This window comes from Sturnira hondurensis, unplaced genomic scaffold (genome assembly GCF_014824575.4).
Source record: "Sturnira hondurensis isolate 20B ecotype Veracruz unplaced genomic scaffold, ASM1482457v3 Scaffold0000880, whole genome shotgun sequence".
NCBI lineage: Eukaryota > Metazoa > Chordata > Mammalia > Chiroptera > Phyllostomidae > Sturnira > Sturnira hondurensis.
In genome coordinates, this window is record NW_028073511.1 from 18642464 (window position 1) to 18665065 (window position 22602).

Genomic DNA, 22602 nt, shown 5'->3' on the forward strand with positions numbered 1-22602 from the left:
CCAGGGGAACAGGCACATTGGCGTTCTTGACCCTTGCAGAATACTAGTACCAGTTGGAGCTGGACCCCTTTCTCCCACCCTTAGGTCCAGCTTTCAGACCCCAGGCCCAGAGCTAGTCTTTCTGCCACAAATTCCTCGGCACCCTGGAGAGCACGTCATAGTATTCCAGGATGTCCAGGGTGAAGCTTTCTGTGAATGGGATTATCAACTTTTTGGACCATGGAGCAAAATGCAGTACAGAACAATATTTCAACAGAGCAGATCGTTAGACAGATTCGACAGCAGGTCCAGGGCATTAGTGGTACAAGTCAATGCTAATCATTGGCCTGTTAATCACACTGACTGGCCAAGCTATTGTTGTACAAACTGTCCTTCATGGACAAAGCCAAATGATCAGGCAAGTATCTGTATCTGGGACACAGAATTTGTAGCAGATATAGTTGGATCTGTAGACATAGTTTCAGGTCTGGTTGGAAAATGGAAGACAGACTTTGCAGGAGCAGGGCCAACAGAATCAGACTCAGCAGACCCAGTAGCCACAGACAATTGTCACTGCCGGTCACAAGCACACACACACACAAACAGAAGATCTCTGTCCAGGGGAAGCAAATGGCACAGGCTATTGAAAGACTGCCTATCTTCTATCATCCAGCTAATGCAGAGAGCATCACTCTAGCAAGGCACGACCACCTTCCCAGCAGCCAGCTTGGCAGGGGCACAGACTCTTCAGACAGGAGCCAACAGCCACACAACGGGCAGTGGAAAGGGCCTGTCATTGTAACTCTACCTGTGAATGTGATCAGCCAGGAAGGATGGTCATGACAGAGGCTGGAGCTGGACCATGCCTACTGTCCCAACCATCCCTCTAACTGGGACAAAGATACTCAAAAAAAGAGCCACTTTATGTGAATGCCAAACAGTACCATTGTCTTCAGAAAAGTAGCAAACTTGGAACACACTGCATGCAGAAGGGAATTCCAAAAGAAAGAGGAAATACCTGCCTGAGCCATGCCATAGCACAGAAGTGTAGTGAACATGGCAATTTCTCTCCAAAGGAATAGTTGCCCGATGCAGGAGTCATGCTAGATTTAAAAAAAAAACAAACAATGATGAGGTCATCTAAGTGTTCTCATGCCAGACCATGATATGGACATGATCAAGGATCTACTCCTGGCCACTGTTTCCCACTGTTCCAGGAAATTAATGTCCTCTTTTGAAGGGATACTCACAATCACACTCTACCCTTTTGTGTACGACAGAGAACACTCATTTTTCATGAGAGGTTTGGTGCTATAATTGTAGCAATGTCTGGCAAGTTGAAATTGCAAGCCTTTTCCTCACCCTTTCAGTCCAGACCTATTTCCGACTGTGTATAACACTGACATTTCATAGATTAGGATGAATCAAGGGTACCCATGCCAACCCAGCAGTACCACGCAAGCACCCGTGATGCCAGACATTTAACTCAGCAAGGGAGAGCAAACTTCTCCATCTAAACTGCAATCAAGGACGCCATAGCCCACTCCTTCCCACAGGAATTTGATTAAACACTATTATCCATCTCTCTGTTTGGATAGCTCACCCTAGCTAATTGATTGGACATTTTATATTCAGAGATGGTTTCCAGGAAAAGAAGTTCAAACTTGTGACTTGGAAACAATAAAAGCTCTGAGATTTAAATGCATACACATATATTGCTTACCTTAAAACAATATTTTTTTAAAGATTTTATTTATTTTATTTTTAGAAAGGCGAAGGGGAGGAGAGAGAGAGGGAAAGAAACATCAGTGTGTGGTTGCTTCTCACCCACCCCCTGCTGGGGACCTGGCCAACAGCCCAGGCATGTGTCCTGACTGGGAATCGAACCAGCAACCCTTTGCTTCATAGTCTGGTGCTCAGTCCACTAGCCCACACTAGCCAGGACTTAAACAGTGATTTGTAAAGAGTGCTTTGAGAAACAGCAGTCCAGAATCTATTAAAAATTTTTAACTTGTGGCAGAAAGGAGTCCTGCAGTCATTCTGGTAAATATGTTGAAAACTAAAGAGACTTATTTACTGCAGGACTTATCAGATCCTCAAGTATTAAGTTTTGTGAATATCTAAAAGGGAGATGGAGTGTGCAGTACTGTCCAGAATTATTTGACCATAAAATAAATTTATTTATCTTAAGCAGCTAATAAAACAAACTTTTCTGTGAAATATACTTTGGAGAATACCAAGTTAAGATTTAGGTTTTTTTTTTCTTATGGAATAAAATCTATAAAGCTAGCGTGTTCATGTAAACATAATACAAATGACATTTTTGTTATTAGTGAATTGTTTTGATAAAAAATAACTGTTTTATTTAATCTGATTGCTCTCTATTGGTAGCATTTTCAGCATATTTATAGTTTATACTCTCAATTTTGTGGCTACTGGTTATTGCCATTTCATGTTTGTATCTCCAAAATCAGAACTTAATATATTCTGAAAATTCTCACTTATTCTCTTTTTTTCTCTGTCTTCCAACTCTTTCTCTACACATTTTATAATCTCACTATGAGTTTTTATATTTTTGTTCAATTTTCTTCCACTTTATCAGGACATCCTTTCTTTACTTCTACATATATTACCACCCCTCTCAAAAAAAACACAAGAATACACTAAGACCACTCTTACTGTGGGTATCTGCAATGTTTGAACATCATCCCAGTGCGTATCTAAATAAATCCTACCATCACTTGCAAACTTCACTCTGTTTTCTTCCAACTTCATTTGCAGGAGAGGCCTTTCCTGGGTTGCTCTACTCAAAATAACACCATTTGGCCACTTGCTTGTCCCCATTTCTTATGATCTGTCTGCAGGGAAAGGAACATTTATTGAAGTATTCTTAAATATATTTACCTAGTCACATTCATGAAAGTGTGAATGTTTAAATAAAGAACGAATCTTTAAGTACGACTTAAGGAAGGAAATTATAGACACTAATAAAAACAAAACAAAATTTGGATGTAGTCAAACTGGTCTATTTTGTTGGCTTTTTCTTTACTGTCTCTTTCTACCCTCCGCTCACCACCCACCTCCATTCCTCTGATAATCACCATACGATTGTCTGTGTCTATGAGGTTTTGTTTTTTGTTTTGCTTTTCTTTTTTGTGGATCCCTTTATGTATTTAATCCAGACACACAACCCCCATGCCTCTGACAGCTGTCAGTCTGTTCTCTGTGTCTATGAGTCTGTTTCTAGTTTCTTTCCTAGTTTATTTTGTTCATTAGGTTCCACATATGAGTGAGATCATATGGTACTCATCTCTGCTTTTGTCGTCTGTGCTTTCAGTACTATGTATATATAAGAAATCATTGCCAAAACCAAAGTTAGAAAGCTTCTTCCCTATGATTTTTTTTCTAGGAGTTTTAAAGTTTTAGGTATTATAATTAGTCTTTCATCTATTTTATACATGTATATAGTTTTTTGTGGTATAAGAAACAATGTTTCAGTTTCATTGTTTTGCATTGCATATCAATTTTTTTTCAATAATTAGTTGAAGAATTCTCTCGTCATTGAGTGCTTTTGGCACCCTTGTCAGAATTGACTATATACACGTGGTTCATACTGTTGTTCATGTCCAGGAGTCCAACATATGGATTTATTTCTGAATGCTCTTTTCTGTTCCACTGCTTAACATGTATGTCTTTATGAGAGAACCATTCTGTTGTTATTACTGTAGATTGTTAACATATTTTAAAATCAATAAATGTGATGCTTCAGTCTTACTCTTCTTTGTCAAGATCGTTTTTTTGTTTGCGTGTTTTAAGTGAATTCTAGGGCTATTTTTTATAATTTTGTAAAGAAAAGACATTGAATAGAAGAAATATTTGCAAACCATGTACCTGATAAGGGCTTAAAAGATAAAAGGAACTCCTATAATTTAACAAGAAATCCTATTAAAATAGACAAAGAACTTGAATATTGATTTCTGTTAAAAAGAATATATGCACCTTTATGTTCATTACAATGTTATTTATAATAGCCAAGATTTGGAAACAGACCAAGTGTCTATCAGTAGCTAAAACTTTTGTGATACTTTTACACAATGAAATACTATTTGTCCATATAAAAAATTACCCTTTCTGACAGCATAGATGGACCGAGAGGACATTATTATAACTGAAATAAACCAATCAGAGAAAGACAGATACCATATTATTTCACTCATATGTAGAATCTAATGAGCAAACTAAACTAACAAGCCAAACAGAGCCAGACTCACAGAGAGCAGGCCAACCACTCAAGGTGGAGAGGCTGGGGGAGTGGAGGAACTGGGCAGAAATTAAAAAGAAAGAGAAAGAAGATCACGGACATAACAAGAGTGTGATGATTGTGGGGAGAGGAGGGAGTGGACAGAATAAGAAGAGGGTATAATGGGTATAAATGGTGATGAAAAAATAAAGTAAATCATTTAATGAGCATAAGTAAAGCACTGTATGCTTCTGGAGGGGAATAAAAGAGATACAATGGCCAACAGGTATATGAAAATTATTTATTAATCCTAATATCCAGGAAAATGAAAATTCAATGAGATATTACCTCACATCAGTTAAGATGGTATCATCAAAAAAACAACAGCAGGTAAGTATTGTCAAAGCTATGGAGGAAAGATAAGGATGGTGCATTATTGGTGTGAATGTAAATTGGTTTAACCACTATGGAAAATAGCATGGAGGTGTCTCAAAACTTAAAAACATAACTACAATATGACTCAGTAATCCTACTTTTAGGTATATATGCAAAGAAAATAAAATCAATATTTTGAAGAGGTATTTGAACTCCCATGTTTATTGCAACGTTATTTACAATAGCCAAGATAATAGATTTCCTATAATACCTAAAAATTCCTATAATAATTTCCCATAATACCTACTTTACCCACTTTGATTAAACCAGAGGTTCTTAATAGTATTATTGACATTTTTTCTAAAAATGTCTTTGTTGTATAAGGTTGTCCTGTGCACCACAGCGTGTAAAGGCCAGTATAACTGACTTGTACCCACTAGATGCTGAAGCATCTCCCCTAGCTGTGACAATCAACCAGATATTGCCAGTGTCACTTAGTAAGGGGACAGGTTCTAAACCATTCCCAGTTGAGAGCCATTTCCCTAGAAAATAAAAGCCATTTTGCAGTCTTCTTTATTATACCCATTATTTGAATTGCTTAACCTTTATTCAATAATTATTTTTGTTTTCATTTTCACTAAAATATGTAAGACGTTTGTTATATCCTGGTAGATATTTCAATTGCATCCCTAATAATCACTGTTATTCTATCTTCTGAACTCTGCAGTGGGTCAGTATCAGTTGTACTAAAGTGTTACTTCTTAAGCACGGTATTGATAAAGATATGAACCAATGAAAAACCGTTCAGCAGTTCCCCATCACCAAGAGAATAAACTGCTAACGATGTGCTTTGCCCTGGAATATACATGTCGTATAATTAGCACCTCTACCCTCAGTTAATTACAGTATCTTGGAAAGGTCATAAAGCAATGTACAAAATGCGAAAACAATAAAAACAAGGCTTTCAAAATTTAAAATAACAATTACAAGGCAAAAACCAGAAATGGAGTGTTTCGTAGTACATAATGCCATAAAAATGATCAAGAAAATTCATCGTCACCAAGCCCTTATTATATGAAACGCTAAAGGGACTTATCTAAGAAAAAGAAGATGAAAAATATGAACAGTGAAAGGACAGCAAACTCACAGTTATTAACAACCACACCTAAAACAAAAGCAAACTAAGAGGACAGCTAGATCACGAGTGGAACCATAGAAATGAAGAACACATGGAGGGTTAGCAACAGGGGAGTGGGAGGAGGAGAAGGGGGGAGAAGGTACAGAAAATAGCATAGATGGTAGGTAGAAAATAGATAGGGGGAGGGCAAGAATAGTGGGGGAAATATAGAATCTAAAGAACTTGAGACATGTGGTTATAAACTAAGGAGGAGAGAATGGTGGGGGAGGGAGTGTGCAGGTGGAGGGGAGTGAAGGGGGGGAATAGAACAACTGTAATGGTATAAACAATAAAAAATGGGAAAAAAGAAAAATAAGTTTCAAAATTGTACATTTGGTTTACTAATAATGCAATTTCATGGTAGAGATGACAGTAGGAGCAAGATTTTAACTGAAAAAAATAGAAGTTGAGGAATGAAGAGATGAGAGGCTGCTAAAGGAGTAAATCTTTTCAAGGAATTTGGTTATAAGAAAGAACAAGAACATTTTACACAGTGTTGATTGCAATCATTGTTGCTGGTGCTTTGTGTTTATTTGAAGATTGGAAATACTTGAATAAGTTTTGTGTTAAGAGAGGCTAATAGAACAGCCACATGGGTCAGATGATGACCCCACGCATTGAGGATACAATTGCAAGTGGCTAATCGGTTCGCGACTGGAGAAACCCATTTGTTCCCTTTCGAAAAGTTTGACTTGGGACATCTGTGATATACAAGCAGGAAAAGCCCAGGACGTGTCTGGGAGCTGAATATGTGGATGTTCGATGTAGAGGAAAGCTCAGGAAGCCACTAGCGTAAACACAGATATTAAAGCTGTCTCTAGCCCTCATTTTCTATGGGAGAGATATCTTCCCTCCAACCTATAAAAAATTTCTCCAAATAGGCTTTTAATTTCCTCTTCTCTAGCTGTGATAAAGCTTTTGTTTAAATGAGGTTCATATCACATTATTGTTATCTGTTTTTGTTTGTGTTTTCTGAAAAAAAACTGTATTGTGGAGAAAATAGTATTGCGTTATTACCTGAGGAGTTCTTTGTATTTTTTCCTATTTAAGTAGCCAGGGCCTTATTTTTTTAAATCTATTCTCAGACAGAGAGAGAGAGAGAGAGAGAGAGAGAAGGAAAGGGAAAGAGAGCAACATCAATTTGTCTTTTTACTTATCTATGCGTTCATTGGTTGTTTCTTGTATGTGCTCTGACCAAGGATTGAACCCACAACCTTGGTGTATCCAGACAACACGACCTGGCTACCCAGCTAAGGCAGCAAGAACACCTTTTGATGCATATTTTAATCAAAAGGTTGGGCAACACAGTACACAAAAAATCAATTAAGATCTGAATAGAAATGAATGGAATGAAATTCAAATGAAACAATACTGATAAAAAAGACAATGTTTATAGATACTTTGTAGTCCAACTTTGGCTTTGAATATCAACGGTCAAAAAATTCTGAGGGACACAGAGCATGGCTTTAGTATGTGCTAGAGTTTGTGGTGGCTTCAGGATGGTCACCACAGCAATTGAAATGATAAAACTGAGTAATATTAGCACGCTCGTGTCACCTAGCAAAGACTGTCACCATACTGGAACGTGGAAGTAGATGTGACAGGAATTTTAAGACAAACGTAAGGATTTCATAGCATAAGATGCTTCTTCCTACATCCTTTCTGCAGTTATTGGAGCAGTCAGCTTCACAATGTGTCTGATTCTTCAAAGCAGACATGCTCTGGATAGATCTTGTAGCAGAGCACTAGAAACAAGGAGTGAAATGGATTTACCACCTGAGTTTCTCTCAGCAGCTAGAGAATGCCTCAAATCACTTCAGTGTGCCACAGACAGAAGTGGTACAGTGTAACTCTAACTTAGTGTACAGTGTAACTCTAACTTAGAGTTACAATTAACTCTGAGTAGTAGCGTTATCTTGGATTTTCAATATTAAATATTTAGTCACTATCAGGATTATGTGTGTAAATTAAGGAGAGAGCTAGGCCAGATTTAGAAACATAACATGTATATAATCATTGCATTTATATACATTTATTAAATGCCTGATATATTTCAAACCCTACATTAGGTTATGGATTACAGAAGTGAGTGGACCCAGGGGACACCACAGATCTCACAGGGAATGGAGAAGGAAAGGCACTAAGTACGTTCTTATGTCTTCAATCTCTGAGTTACGAGAGAAGGATCAGGCTACTCTATTAATGCATAACAGGCAGACTTAACATGGATGTGTGAGTTAGAAACACCTGCCTGGTAAATAGTGACACTCTTGGCCTTGGTCCTTAAGAGTTAGTTAGAGTTAACTGGCAAATACAAAGGGTAATTTGAGAAGAAAATAAATGGACAAAAAATAAGACATAAAATAAATAAGGTAATAGGAGGTGTGGTGCCACACGAGGCAATTATTAGCATAATAAACTGCAGTTTCATTTTCCATATACTTATTAAGTGTAGCTGTGTGTCAGCAGCTGTGCTCACAGTAATAAACAGGTTCTTCTATAAAGTTCCTGACTTGAAAACACAGAAATAGAGCTTTTAGAATGTGTATGGGAACTATAAGTATATATAAGTCCTAGCCTGAGACTTTTGGGAAGTCTTCCTAAACCAGGAAGTATGTAAGCTAGTTGTTATAATTAGGGGAGAATTAAAAGCCCAGGGCAAGGTGAAATAATAATCACAAACATTACAGCAAAGACATGCAAAAGCACTGACATAGAATTATGAAAATACATACAGTTCACAGTCTGGAATGTGGATTCTGAGGTTTAGTGTAAGGTACAGGTGACAAACACAAGGCCCAGGGGCCGAATCCGGCCCTCCACCTTGTATTATCTTGCCCTCCACCTCATTTCTACCCCGTGGCAGTGCTGAGCCCCTTGCCCCTAGTTAAGCAGTAGTCACATTTATAGTCCTAAAATTACGTTTGGCCCTTTGAAGGCAACTGTGAGGCTGATGTGGTCCCCTGCGAAAATGAGTCTGACACCCCTGGTGTAAAGGAATAGGATGTAGGTGAGTAAGTCACATGACAAACTTGGAATGCCTGTTGTCCCATGGAATTTATACTTTTTGCTGAGATTCTAATAGATTCTGAAAAAGCTTTTTTTTTTGTTTTTCATTGTTGTTCAATTACAGTTGTCCCCATTTTTCCCCCATTGCTGTCCCCTGCCCTGCCCACCCCCGTCTCTTGCGGTCAATTCTCCCTCCATTGTTCTTGCCCTTGGGTCCTTTATGCGCGTTCCTTGACTTGACCCTTCTCCTTCTTTCCCCTGCTATTTTCTTGCCCTCCTCCCCACTAGTCACTGTCAATTGTTTCTTTATTTCCATATCTCTGGTTCTGTTTTGCCCATTTATTTGTTTTGTTGATTAAGTTCTACTTATAGGTGAGATCATATGGCAGAAAAAAACTTTAAGACGTTAAGTCAGAATCATGCTGTAAAGAACACCTTATAAATATGGGTTGGGGTCTGCGGAAAAAATGAATTAAAAAGAACAATGAAAAGTCATTACAAAATTTCAGGAGATCAATTATGGGCATTTGAGATAAAACAATAGCATTCCATATGTGTAGTGACAGTTAACATAATTAATTATCTACCTAGGGTTCATTTCCCATTTGCACTCTCTTCATAGTACAAAAGGGAAAAAGGTTTAAATATAGTAAATAATTTTTAAAAAAATTAAATAATCCAAGCTCATAGATACAAAGAACAGAATCATAGTTGCCAGAGGCAGATGATGGTGGTGGATGAAATGGGTGACTTTTTTTCCAGTTTAAGTTGCTGGGGTGGGGGGGAGAAAGAGGTAAAGGAGGCTAAATTGTGATAGAATAAATTTGACTTGACATGGTGAACACACAGTATAGTGTACAGATGATGTGTTGAACTGTGCACCTGAAACTTGCATAATTTTATTAACCGGTATCACCCCAATAAATTCTGTAAAAAGGAAAAAATAAATAAAATGTAATAAAAACATCACGCACAATCACCAATCCCAATTACAGCAAAAGCCACGATTGAATCATGACTTGTCAGAAGTCCATGTACAATTTGAGCCACCTTTTGCTGAGTGTTGGTTTCTATCAGCAGAAACCACCCTAGATGATAAAAACAAATACATCTGGAGTCATGTAGATGATTCATAATCACACTTAGACCATTATTCATATCTCTTTTTAAGAAGATCTTGTCTCTCTTTGCCCTCTGCATGTTTTTAAGAATTATTACATTTTATAAAATCTGTGAAATTGAATAAGGCGAGTTTAGTCAGAAAGGGAAGCATTAACTTTCAATGTCCTTGCTTTAGCCTATTTTATCAGACCCCTAAAGTTGTTTTTATATTGTTTTGGTACTTAATTTTTTATAGCATGTGAAAACGCATTTGTCTGCCAGCGCCTGGAGAGAACCACAGAGAAGGCTGACAGATGACTCTGTCATCACTCGGAATGTCATCAGCCTGGCTGTTTTCTCCAGAGCAAACAAAGGTACATGTCTATGTGGGGGGAAGTTGGATGCAATATAAATACTTTTGTAGTGATTTCATGATATCTAGTTACCTAAATAGTGTTCTCTACACACTCTATATTTAATACATAAACTAATATGAATGCTAAATGTCAGCTTTTATTTCCCTAATATTGCACGGTGAGTATATTAATAATTAATAAATTATATAACATGCTAATATACAGTATAACTATGGTGAGTGACTCATAATTCTAATTAGAGAGACTCAAAAAAGAGCCAGAACTTCCTAAGAATTTTACTGCTTTAAAATATGCAGCAGGTGTACTTAGCATGGCAAGCAAAAACCAAGACTTCTCTAACTTTTAACAATCTAATGTCCACCCTATATCATATTTTTCCTGGTTTTATTATTTGTTCATGATGCTGCCATGCTGTATACAAATGCAATTTATTGAAAACACACACATTCATCTCTCTTTGTCATTTGTCTGTGCATCCCTCTCTGCAAGGGGGTCCTTCCCACATTTTTTAACTGGTGAGCTGCTTCTCATTTGCCAACCTTAGCTAAGATTTAATGAAGTCGTGGTTGAGTCTTGTAGGTATCAGAATTAATGGGCTTCTTTCTCTAACATTTAATTAGAAGGCAACAGTCTATGAGGAAAAAATCTGATCAACAGCATTCCCATAGCATTTTGTATATATTGTCGTTAAATGCTCAGGGAGAGCAGTGAACTTACCATAATACTAATGAAACGTAAGGCTCAGATCCCCTCACCTACACAGATCCCTTTGAAGTGCCTGCATGTGATTTTTTATTTGAATACTGTAATTTTTTTTAAAAAGCATTTTCCAAATTGCATGTTTCAAACATGAATATATACTCATTCCTCACTTTCCCTCATACTGATCTGCTATTCTAGTCTGAGATTTTTGAGGATAGAACCTTGTCTTATGCATATTTATTTCTTTAGCTATCGTCACCCTTTTTTATATACAGCAGAGCAAATATGTGTTGAAGAGATCATCAATGACTTCATGATGAAAATTGGTAAAAGCTGGAGAGACAGAGGAAATTCCAGGAAGAAGAAAGAAGAAGGAGGAGAAGGAAAAGAAGGTGAAAGAGAAGGAAGTGGAAGAGGAGGGGGAGGAGGAAGGAAAACAAAGAGAAGAAGATGAAGAAGAAAGAAGGCAGAAGGAAGAAAAGGAGAAGAATGGGGAGGAAGAGGAAGAGAAGTTGGGGAAGAGGAGGAGAAAGGGCATGAAGAGGGGAAAGGGGAAGGGGAAGTAGAGAAAAAGGGAAGAGGAGGAGGAGGAGGAGGAGGAGGTGGAGAAAAGCCAATCTATTTACTTACTTGATACACTTAGATGATGGAACCAGGAAATGCTCATGTTAGCCCATACAGGTAGACAACAAATTAGCCAAAAAGATTAAGTTTATCAAAAACTCAGCTTCAAATTTGAAATAAATAGGGATTGACTTGGAGGGGTCTTTTTTTTTTTTTTAGCTGTGTGTTTGTGTTTATAGGCAAAATCACTTTCAAATATGTTTAGAGTATGGGAAAGCCCTCTATAGAATTTTGGATTATTTTAGAGTATGCCTAGTGGAAATACCAAAAGTAATTTTTCTGACTCTAATGCTACCCTATCAACATCCATAATCTGCTTTGGGGAGCATAATTATAAAGCAGACCTTAGTTTCTAAAGCTCACCTGTACATAAGTGGAAAAATTTTTTATTATCATTTGCTTGTAAACATTTGGGGGTCAAATTTAATTGAACTAGAAATAAACTTCAAAATGTTGTAATTGAGGAATTCATATTTTAACATTATTTTTATAAGATACTATGTAATTATTAGTAGTTTGGACTTATACTCCAGAAACATTTACTCAAATTCCTGTGATGCAAAAATGAAGTGAATTCTGTGATCAGGACCTAAAGTACTCAGGTATCGCTTTTCATTTCTCATATGTTCTACTCTTTGGCTATTTTCTCTCTGTACATTACCTTAGCATATCCTTTATAGGTGTTTTTTTCCCTTTCTCTCAAACATGTTAGTTAAGCTAAAAATAAAATTAGAATGTCTAATATTTATATTCTTTAAGTATTCTTGGGATGTTCTTAAGCATTTGTTTTTAAGCTAATAGTTATTACATACTGATATCTTCATTTTTGTGCTAGTTTCTGCTTATTTTTAAAAAGATGTTATTTATTTATTTTTAGGGAGGGAGAAAGAAAGGGTGAGAAGCATCCCCCTCATCCTTTCTTATGAAAGGGTGCCTCTCTTATGCTCTGAATCTGCAAGCCAGTCATGTGTCCTTACTGGAATCTCACTGGTGACTTTTGTGATATGATGCTGTACCGACTGGGCCACACTGGTCAGGGCTAATTGCTGCTTATTAATGTCATTGTTTTTTAACAAAATGGGATAAGCATCAATTTATTATTTTGTGTTTATATATTGTTAAATGTATGTTGTATATTATATGTAACATTATACATTAAAATATATCTTGGCTGTCTTCTTAATAATGATGTACATTTTAGATTTTAAATTATTTTCTGAGGTCTTAGATAATTAAGTGTCAATAGGAATATAAAGAAACAGGTACATTTTGTATTACTACTCTTTCTGGTAAAGTATTAATAATATGCTTCACCAGTCTTAATTACTTTAATGACCTACTTAATTTAACAGATTCAACTTTTTTCATTTGTAATTTTGTCTGAATAATTGGATAGCGAGGCAATATATGTACCTAAACAAATGAGGTATTTTACTAAAATTACATTATTCACATTTCATTAGATAAAAAGTTAGATGTTTAAAATTAACTTCAATCATATCATAGTCAGGTTCAACATTAAACCATACTTTTTCCTTTGAGACTTAAATTGTTCACACTATGAAGTACAATCAATTTCATATCAGTAATGAGATACTTCCTTTGTATTGGGAAATATCACTTCAAATTCTTTGAATTTGTAAGAAATCAAAATGCACTTTATAAGAAGAACTAGGAATTTAAGTATTAAGAAGTAATGAGAATTTAAGTATTCTTTTCAGTATCACTTTTTATTTGCATGCAAACTTAAATTAATATCACCAACTTTATTTGGATTGTTGCAAGTGGTTCATGTCTATTGACCAAGAGGACATTAATGGTTCCTTCAATTTGACTAAAATCTAGACCGTATTCTTCCTGACCCTAAGGAAGTCCCTAGCTTCCTTTCTTAAGAGTATATGTTTGGTAAACTTTTAAGTTCTTTGTCTGCCCTGTTGAAATGTAAATCTTTATAAAACCCTCTGGCCAGTTTCACAACCCAAGAATGTCTTTCTCAAGGACTTGGGAGCTGTATCCCTTTGAAATGTGACCATCAGAGAAAATAGCCCCTTACATCCCAGATTATGGTCCATGGTGGGTGCTTGACTTCAGTTGGGTGCACACCTTACTTTACTGAGGCAAGTTTCTAAAAAGGGGAAAGTACAGTACTTCCCTTCTACATTAAATGAGAATTATGTCATAGACTCATGCAGTCAAGTCAAGTTAGCCCCCCTCTATAAAAAGTTAACTATCCCAAATAAAAGAAAGGTTTTTATCACCTCTTACTTGGGCATTATCTTCTGCACTAGAATTCAGAATCATAGCAGTCAAGTGCCATTTCTAAAGTTATTGTATTACTGTTAGTATTATTTTACTGTCCTTTAGGGTGCCCAGCATACTTAATAAAGAATGGCTAAATACCAAACATTCTTAGATAAAGCAAACTCTGAATAAATAAAAGGCAAAACAAAGGGAATTGTAGTCAGAACGTTATACTCATGAGTCTGTGGAGAGGAACAGGTGGAAAATAAAGGCTATTGTGATTTTATGGGCAGTGGATGAACCAGCGCAATGCAGGTTTATATCATTGTTACTGTAAATGTAACTGGAAAAGACACCAGGGTTTGGGCTGTCACTACTAAATCCAATAGGCAGTGACAGCAATTGAATCTTTTATGGGCATTTTGTTTAGATGGCCAGTGATCTGAGAAGATAGTAGATTCATACCCTAACAGTCCATCTTGCCTTGTCTTTCCAGGCCAGACTTTTGACACCGGGAATAAACAAGGTGCAGTGAGGGCTTTGAGATTGAGGGATGATTAGGTGATAGAAGCTGCAACATTCCTGCCCTGGACAGATAGCTGTTCCCAGGGGTGGGTGGTCATCTTTCTCTCCCTGAAACACTAGGGCCCAGGTGCCTCCACTGGTCCCCAGGCAGTAATCTTTAGTAGTGCCCAGGAGGCCAGCTGTTTTCCCAGGAGCCAGGATGGGCCTTATCTATAGATTCTGAAACAAAAGCTTTAACATACACATTACTTGCTAGACTTACAACTTTTTACCTTAAGCTAAAATTTTCCAAGTCTTGAGTCCCCTATCATAAGTACGTATTTACAATATGGGGATTTGAGATGGGTTACTATAAATAGAGAAAATAAAAATTTACTTTTGGTTAAAATATAATAGCACTTAAAATAATTTATATAACGCATATAAAAATGTCTCTGCCTTCCTCCTTCCTCTCTCTCTTCCCCTCTCACATTTCCATACTTTTTCAAATGATTTTTATTAGCACTGGAACCTACCAAGTGTTATATTGACCAACTCCATTATGTTCTGGTCTTTATTTCTACTTACATGATATGTAAATAGTTAAAACAACTGTCATTATTCCAAATTATGATTTATAAAGGTGAAGATTAGGGAAACCATTGACACTGAAAGTAACAGTCATACATGCAAATCATAAAAGCCATGAGTGAGTATTTCTGAAGTATGAGTTCAGATAAACTCATATAGGCTTGAGTATGTGGAGAAGCTGTTACTTAGAGTCCAGCTTTATGTGTCATGTAAAAACCCTTACAGGTCAAATAATAAGCAACTAAAACTACAAGTTTGAAAGTAAAGCAGAGCCCTGGCTGGTGTAGCTCAGTGGATTGAGCGCGGGCCTGTGAACCAGTCGATCGCGGGTCGATTCCCAGTCAGGGCACATGTCTGGGTTTCAGGCCAGTTCCTGGCAGGGGCCAGTTCCCAGCAGGGGATGCACGAGAAGCAGCCATACATTGATGTTTCTCTTCCTCTCTCCTTCCCTTCCCCTCAAAGGATAAATAAATAAAATATTTTAAAAAAAGAAAGTAAAGCAGACAACAGAATTGCCCCCCTTATATCTCTCTAATACAGCTCTAAAAAATAGATATTGTCTTGGGAAGCAATTCACCAGGAGAAAGAAGGAAGAAAGGGGAAGGAGGAGAATAAAAATTCGGTGACTCGTGGTGTGCTAGATGATGGTAATTAGTGGAACTCAATTTAAAATAACTTAATTTTAATTATAGTCGATTTATAAGGTTGGTACTATTCAAAGGCTTAATTAATTTTAAAATTTATTTTGCTCTATATTTTGAAATAATTTGGAATTATTGCTTAGTTATATTTTATTTAATCACTAAACTTCTAATTTACTTGAGAGCATAGAGTGCTCAGCTACCTTAAAGGGCTCATTACATCCCTACTTTTTACTTATGCCAACCACAGAGAGACCTAAAGGTGATTTTGAGTTTATTCACACAAATCACTCAAGTAGCAAAAAATCTCTTTGTGATTCTCTCTCTTAGTGAGAGAGAATCACCCTGCATCTGTAAAAAACACTGCATATATTTTGTTAATCTTTCCCGTGGCTATCTTTTATTGCTTCTGGTGAGGTGAATAAGCAGTATTTCATCCTCAAATTACTCATACATATTACAGTACTAAATTTTAAAATTAATACAAAGAGAACTGCATATAATCCAAATCTCTTATTTTAAAAATTGTATTATTGTGATGGACCATTAATACTAGATTTTATTCGGTTAATTATTTAATGTTTATTTAGATGAATAACAAATTGCAAATACTGAGTAACTAGGAATAACTTTTCTGGAACAAGGAAAAAAGGACTTGTTAAAGTTTTTCAGTTTAAAGACATGCCATCTCTCAAGCCTGATTAAAACAGATTTTGAATATGATGAAAAACATGAACAAAGAATGTAGTTTGTTCTGAGAGTACAAAACATTTCAATGAACAAAATGACATTTCACAGGCACACCTCAGGATGATTAAAGCTTTTAGAGTCAATTTACTTTATAAAAATTAAAGTGTTCAATAAAATAATCCCCTTACTAAATTTATGCAGAAAAGCATTTTGACCTAAATTCTCAGTTATACTATGGTAGAGAACAACTTCAGAAATGAAAACATGACCCAAACCACTGATGCTGAATTACCACACATATTTGCACATACCCCACACATACTGCAAATAATCTCCACGAGAAAATTTCCTGACCACTTCCAAAATACCTGAGTGATTTTCCTGCAAGAGCTGCCTCTTAAATGACTAAAATTCAGTAAAGATCCTTTAATATTACCAAAATATTGTCAGATCTAATATAGTCTGATTCTGTAGTATACATTTAAAGCTAGAACATGTAACTCAATGATGCTGTAGATATTAAATTGATGTTGATCAGATTCTATCAAAAATAGTATATTCAGTTCTAGGAAACATATTTTAAAACACAGTTCAAAATTAACCTTTTCAAATTTGTTTTTTTTCCAAAGTAGAATCAATAAGATGGTAAGCAATGCCAAAACTGTCACTTGAGAACAAATTTTCTACTCTATCTTGCAAAATTTTAATCACATACCATTTTCAAATGACATGAGAAATACTAGTATGAATATGAAAGCTTTATTCCTCTAAAAACATCTTGAATATAATAGAATGGATAAATTTGTTCACAAATATAAGTGCACAAGTAGATTTACTGCAAAAGAAAAAGTAACCTTCGGACAAATACCATATGATCTCACCTTTAACAGGAAGCTAAACAACAAAACAAACAAGCAAGCAAAATATGACCAATGACACTGAAATAGAGAACAGGCTGACAGTGACCAGAGGGGAGACGGGAGGGAATTTCAGGGGAAATAGGGGAGGGATTTAGAGGAACATATATAAAGGATACATGGACAACAAGTGAGAAGGGTGGAAATGGGAGGGAGGGGGGAGCATGGGGGGTGGGATGGGATGGGAGTAATAGACAGAAAACTGTACTTGAAAAATAATTAAATAAAAAATTGGGAAAAAAAGAAAAAGTAACCTTCGATTAATTTTTTTATTAGTCACTTCCTTCACATTCTAAGGCACTTTACAAAAAGTCTGTGCAGGAAGGAGACAAAACCATACAATGGAGAAAATAAAGCTTCTTCAATAAATGGTGCTGGGAAAATTGGAAAGCACATGCCAAAGAACGAATCTACACTTTGTATATATGTACAAAAATTAACTCAAAGTGGATCAAATGACTAAATACATGACATGAAGCAATACACTGCATAGAATAAAACATAGGTATTAAATTTATGGACCTTAGTCTTAAAATGGATTTCATGAATTTGACCCCGCAGGCAGGGAAAGTTAAAAGCAAACGTAAGTGAATTGGGTTGTATCAACTAAAAAGCTCTGCACAGAAAAAAACAAATAAATAAACAAAGCAGAAAACAACAAAACAAGTGGGAGAATGTATTTGTAAAAAACAGCTTCAACAAGGGGTTGATATTTAAAATATATGAAGAACTCGTACAACTCAATGATTAAAAAGCAAAAATTCAGTTAAAAAAATGAGAGAAAACCTGAACAGACATGTTTCCCAAGAAGACAAACAAATGGTCAACAGATATATAAAAAAATGCTCAAATTTGCTATTAGGGAAATGCAACTCAAAACTACAATAAGATACCACTCACATCTGTTACAAATAGTTATTATTAACAAGACAAGTAACAACAAATATTGGAGAGATTATAGAAGAAAAGGAACCCTCATTCACTGCTGGTGGGAAACATAAGCTGGTACAGTCACTATGGAAGCAGTATGAAGGCTCTTCAAAAAACTAAGAATAGACTTATCACATGACCCAGCAACTCTTCTTTTGGGTATCTACACCAAAAATCGGAAACACTTATTCACAAAGATACATGCACATCTACCGTATTTTTCAGAGTATAAAATGCACTTTTTCCCCCAATTTGGGAGGAAAAGAAGGTTGTATTTTATAGTCTGAATGTAGCTTACCTGGCTTGCTGGGGAGATGGGGAGAGTGGCGACCTGTGTTATTTATGTTATTATATATTTTACCACATTTGTGCTTCAAATTTTTTTCCTATTTTCCTCATCTAAAACCTAGGTGCACCTATGGTCTGGTGCATCTTATAGCCTAAAAATATGCTATATTCATTGCAGTGTTATTCAACATGGCCAAGACATGGAGAAAACCAAAGTGTCCTTTGATAGATGATTGGGTAAAGGAGGTATGGTACATACATTCAGTGGATTACTACTGAACCACAAGAAAAGGTGAGATACTACCATTTGTGGCAGTATACGGTCAACAAGGTTGGATCTTGAATAGATCATGCTAAGCAAAGTAAGTCAAACAGAAAAAATCAAGAGCCATATGATTTCACTCATATGTGGGATACAAATCTGAAAACAACAAATGAACAAACAAGAAAAATAAACAAACAGAAACTTATAGACACAGACAACAATATGGTGTCTACCAGAGGGAAGGGGGTGGAGGAGTCACAAAGGATAAAGGGGTCAAACATATGTTGACCAGAGAAGATTTAACTTTGAGTGGTAAACACACAATGTAATATACAGATGGTGTATCATAGAATTATACACTTGAAACCTATATAATATTATTAACTTGTGTCACCTCCTTAAATTTAATTTTTAAAATGGAAAAAGAAAAAGATGAGGGGCAGAGTTTTAACTTCCTTGTAGAGTTAACCATTGGATTTGACAAGCCGAAACTGGAGTCAGAGGGCAGTTTATGGGCTCCTCCATTCCCAGGAATGAAACCCAGCATGATAGGGCACTGTCATACTCTCAAAAGGTTAATCTTAGCTGCAGCAATAGCAATCCAAAAAAGTGTCAGTGGCTAAAGGATACTCAAGTCCTTCCTCATTATTACAGAAATTTTGGAGGCCGGTAGGCTTACCTGGGAGTCCATGCCTCATGTGGTGATTCATCGTCACTATCAGAAGGAACATCATGAATCACTTTCCTGAATTAAATGTGTATCAAAGTTTGAAATTATATCTCAATTTTTTTATAATTAAAAAGGGTTGTAATATTGAAATAAATTACTAGTGACTTCATATTCCTGAGTATTTTAAAGTATTAAGAAGCATCACTTACATAATTAAAAAATGTATGCTAGCAATATCATAGCTATCTATCAATAAATTGATTAAATCGCTGCTATTTAATTGAAAAAAACACATTATGGCCAATTAATGTAAATATTCATTTAAAGTGACCCAGAAATCCTCCTCTAATATGTTTTTTTATAAAAAATATAAAATCTATTTTTTCTAACGCACACTTAATATTTCAATAAAATTTTTTTTTCTCGTTCCAAATATATACGAGTTCAGATTTTGCGCTTAACACTCAATTGCTTACCTGGATTTTTCACAGCCACCTGGAACACAACATACATCTTTGAAAAACATGGTTTGAATCGAGTGAGTCCACTTACACTGAGTATCTTTCGATAAATACAAGTAGCCCTCCATATCATGAGAACTCAACTGCAGATTCAACAAACCAGGATGGAAAACAGTATTTTCACATCCCCAACAGATATTTCTGAACTACAGATTGCTAACTGCAGATTGAAAATACTGTTTTTCATTGCTGGTTGGTTGAATCTGTGGATGTGAAGAAATAACCAAAGCTAAGATTTGGAGAAGTCAATTTTTTTCTGAAACATAATATATTGTTTTCTTTTAGATTTAAATTCAATTTTAAATTCAAATTTACTGTATTTCACATAATTACCAAGTGAAAGTTTTTGTTTATACAATTGATAAACATTGACATGCATGTTCTTTTGTTTTCCTTTTACTTCCAGTCAACCAGAAGGTTGGAAGTGACATTTAAAGTGAACGTTATCCACTAAGCCCTTTGGGCTCACATGGGGCACCTTGGGATCGGCCGTAAACTTTAGTGCATTTTCTGGCCATCTCATCTCCCAGGGGCTGTAAGTTCTAGCCCATTATGAAGATTGCTTCTGCCCTTGCTGATCTTGTACTCATTTATGTTGTCCATGCTTGGCTTAATTTTGTTAGCAAAATTTTGCAAGCAAAGATTTCTAACTAGGGCCCAAATATATATGCTTTGTGAAAGAAACACAAACCAGTTATAAATAAATGATGACAATATTAAGAGATTGCCCTACATAAGAAAATTAAAAGTCTGAAAGTGCTTGCCTTGAATAAAACATTTGAAAGTTGAGAGCCCATCAAGTAATCAATGTGTTCATTCTTCACACTTCACCACTGTGAGAGTCAGAACAATTGATTTAGCCTTGGAAAAATGTTCCTAGGTATCCAGAAAATTCCCTTCAATTCATTCTGCCTCCCACTTTGAAAATGAAAATTACTAAAATCTCCTGGGGATGAGGAGGCTATACCAAAATGAAATCTTTATAAACAATGGCTAAGGTGAAAGGAAGAATAGGTGACCAACAATACAAAGAGGTCAAATGGCAGTGTAGATGTTTGGTTTGTCATTTTATTTTTTGAATCCAAAAAGCCAGTGTGCCAATGTCATTACAGATGGAACAGCAATGCTTTTGAATCAGCATTGTTATGTCCTGGGTTCACTTGATTTCATTAGTATGTCATGCAGACCAATCGGGTAATCATTTAACTAATGAAATACAAGAGACTCTTAAAACAAACACATTAGTATAACATCACAGCATGTCAGGAAACACTCAAAGAAAAGATTTCAGCATATTTTTGCCTTTTGTAAATGACAAAGAAAATAGACTGGTTTAGGCTACATGTTTTTTTTCTTATTAGACAGGTACTTACACAGCTCCTACATGCCCCCTCTCTTAGGAATTGTTCTAAGGGAGAGCTATGACCAGTGACACAATAAGGAGAATTATCTTCAAACTGGGAGAGTGAGACAAACATAGGTAAAGGAATTGAGGCAGAAAGTGAGTAGTTAGTGAAAGTACTTATCTGAGTTAAAATATTTCAAACTGTGTGCCTCAATTTATCAAATGTCAGTGTATTAAATGCATCGACAAATGCAAATGCAATCCTCAGGCTTCTATCCATATCCTTTAGTGGATGATAAGGTATGACAGAGATGTACAGAACAAATAAATTAGTTAATTTGTGATTTATAAAACACTCATTAGAAATTTCAATAAATAACTTACTATTACCATTATTTCCTTAAAAGAAGTACTTTTATTGCTGAAAGATATAAAAGCTACAACCTTATAATGTCTCAAAAGAAGTATATTTATAATGATAAAAAATGACCACAAATCCTCATTTTTTTCTTTGCACATGGAAAATATTACTATTTGGCATATGGGAGCAAGCGGCATACAGGGATTTCTAAACTTGTTTGAGATGCTACTTTGTGTAGCATCTCAAGGGATCCATAGCCCATGGAACACACATGAAAAAACACTTAACAACATTTCATTGAAATTTGTGGAAGAAAAATATAAAATATACAATATGTATAATCTATATATTAAAATGTATTATACTATGTATAATATATTATATATTATATATATAAAACAATCATGTGGGATCCATAGTCCATAGAACACACACACAAAAACACTTCTCTTGACAATGTTTCATTGAAATTTGTGGTCAATTGTTGTCCTAAAGACATTGAACATAAGATTTTATTCTTGAGAATAACTTCTGGAAGAAAAAATATATATATATAATATTTTATAAATATATATATTAAAACATGACAATTATATGTATGCCATATTCTTTGATATTGTGTCACAATTCTTAAATTTATTATTTCACCTTTTCATTCTGTTTTCTCTACATTTCAGTTTTAAATTTTCTGTTTACATAGCTTTACACTATGCAGAAGGTTAGATGGGGCTAAAGTTTTGTATTTTTCTTCTTCCGCATGGAAGACTAGAGAGGGCTGGAGTTGAATATTTTTCTTCCCCTAGGGCTGGTTAGGCTCTAAGAAGCCTGCAGTGCACCAAGCTCAAATAGTTTCCCCTGAGGTCAGGATTTAGGCAGGATGATAGCTTCTATGGGCACAGTTCAAAATTACTACTTTTCCACTCCCCAACTTTAAGCACAACCTTTGTTATTCTATTAGTGTTGCTGCAAGTAATACACTTTTTTTGTCTCTGATCCAGGAGTTTTATGTCTTCTACCAATATCAAAATATGTATTTTTAAGTTTTACTGTATTA

At 35.6% G+C, this 22602-nt stretch overlaps 1 pseudogene; it reads left to right on the forward strand.

Moving 5' to 3' along the window:
- The first annotated feature begins 219 nt into the window (after positions 1-219).
- Positions 220-869, forward strand: LOC118994148 (nuclear transcription factor Y subunit alpha-like; annotated as a pseudogene).
- Positions 870-22602: the final 21733 nt, after the last annotated feature.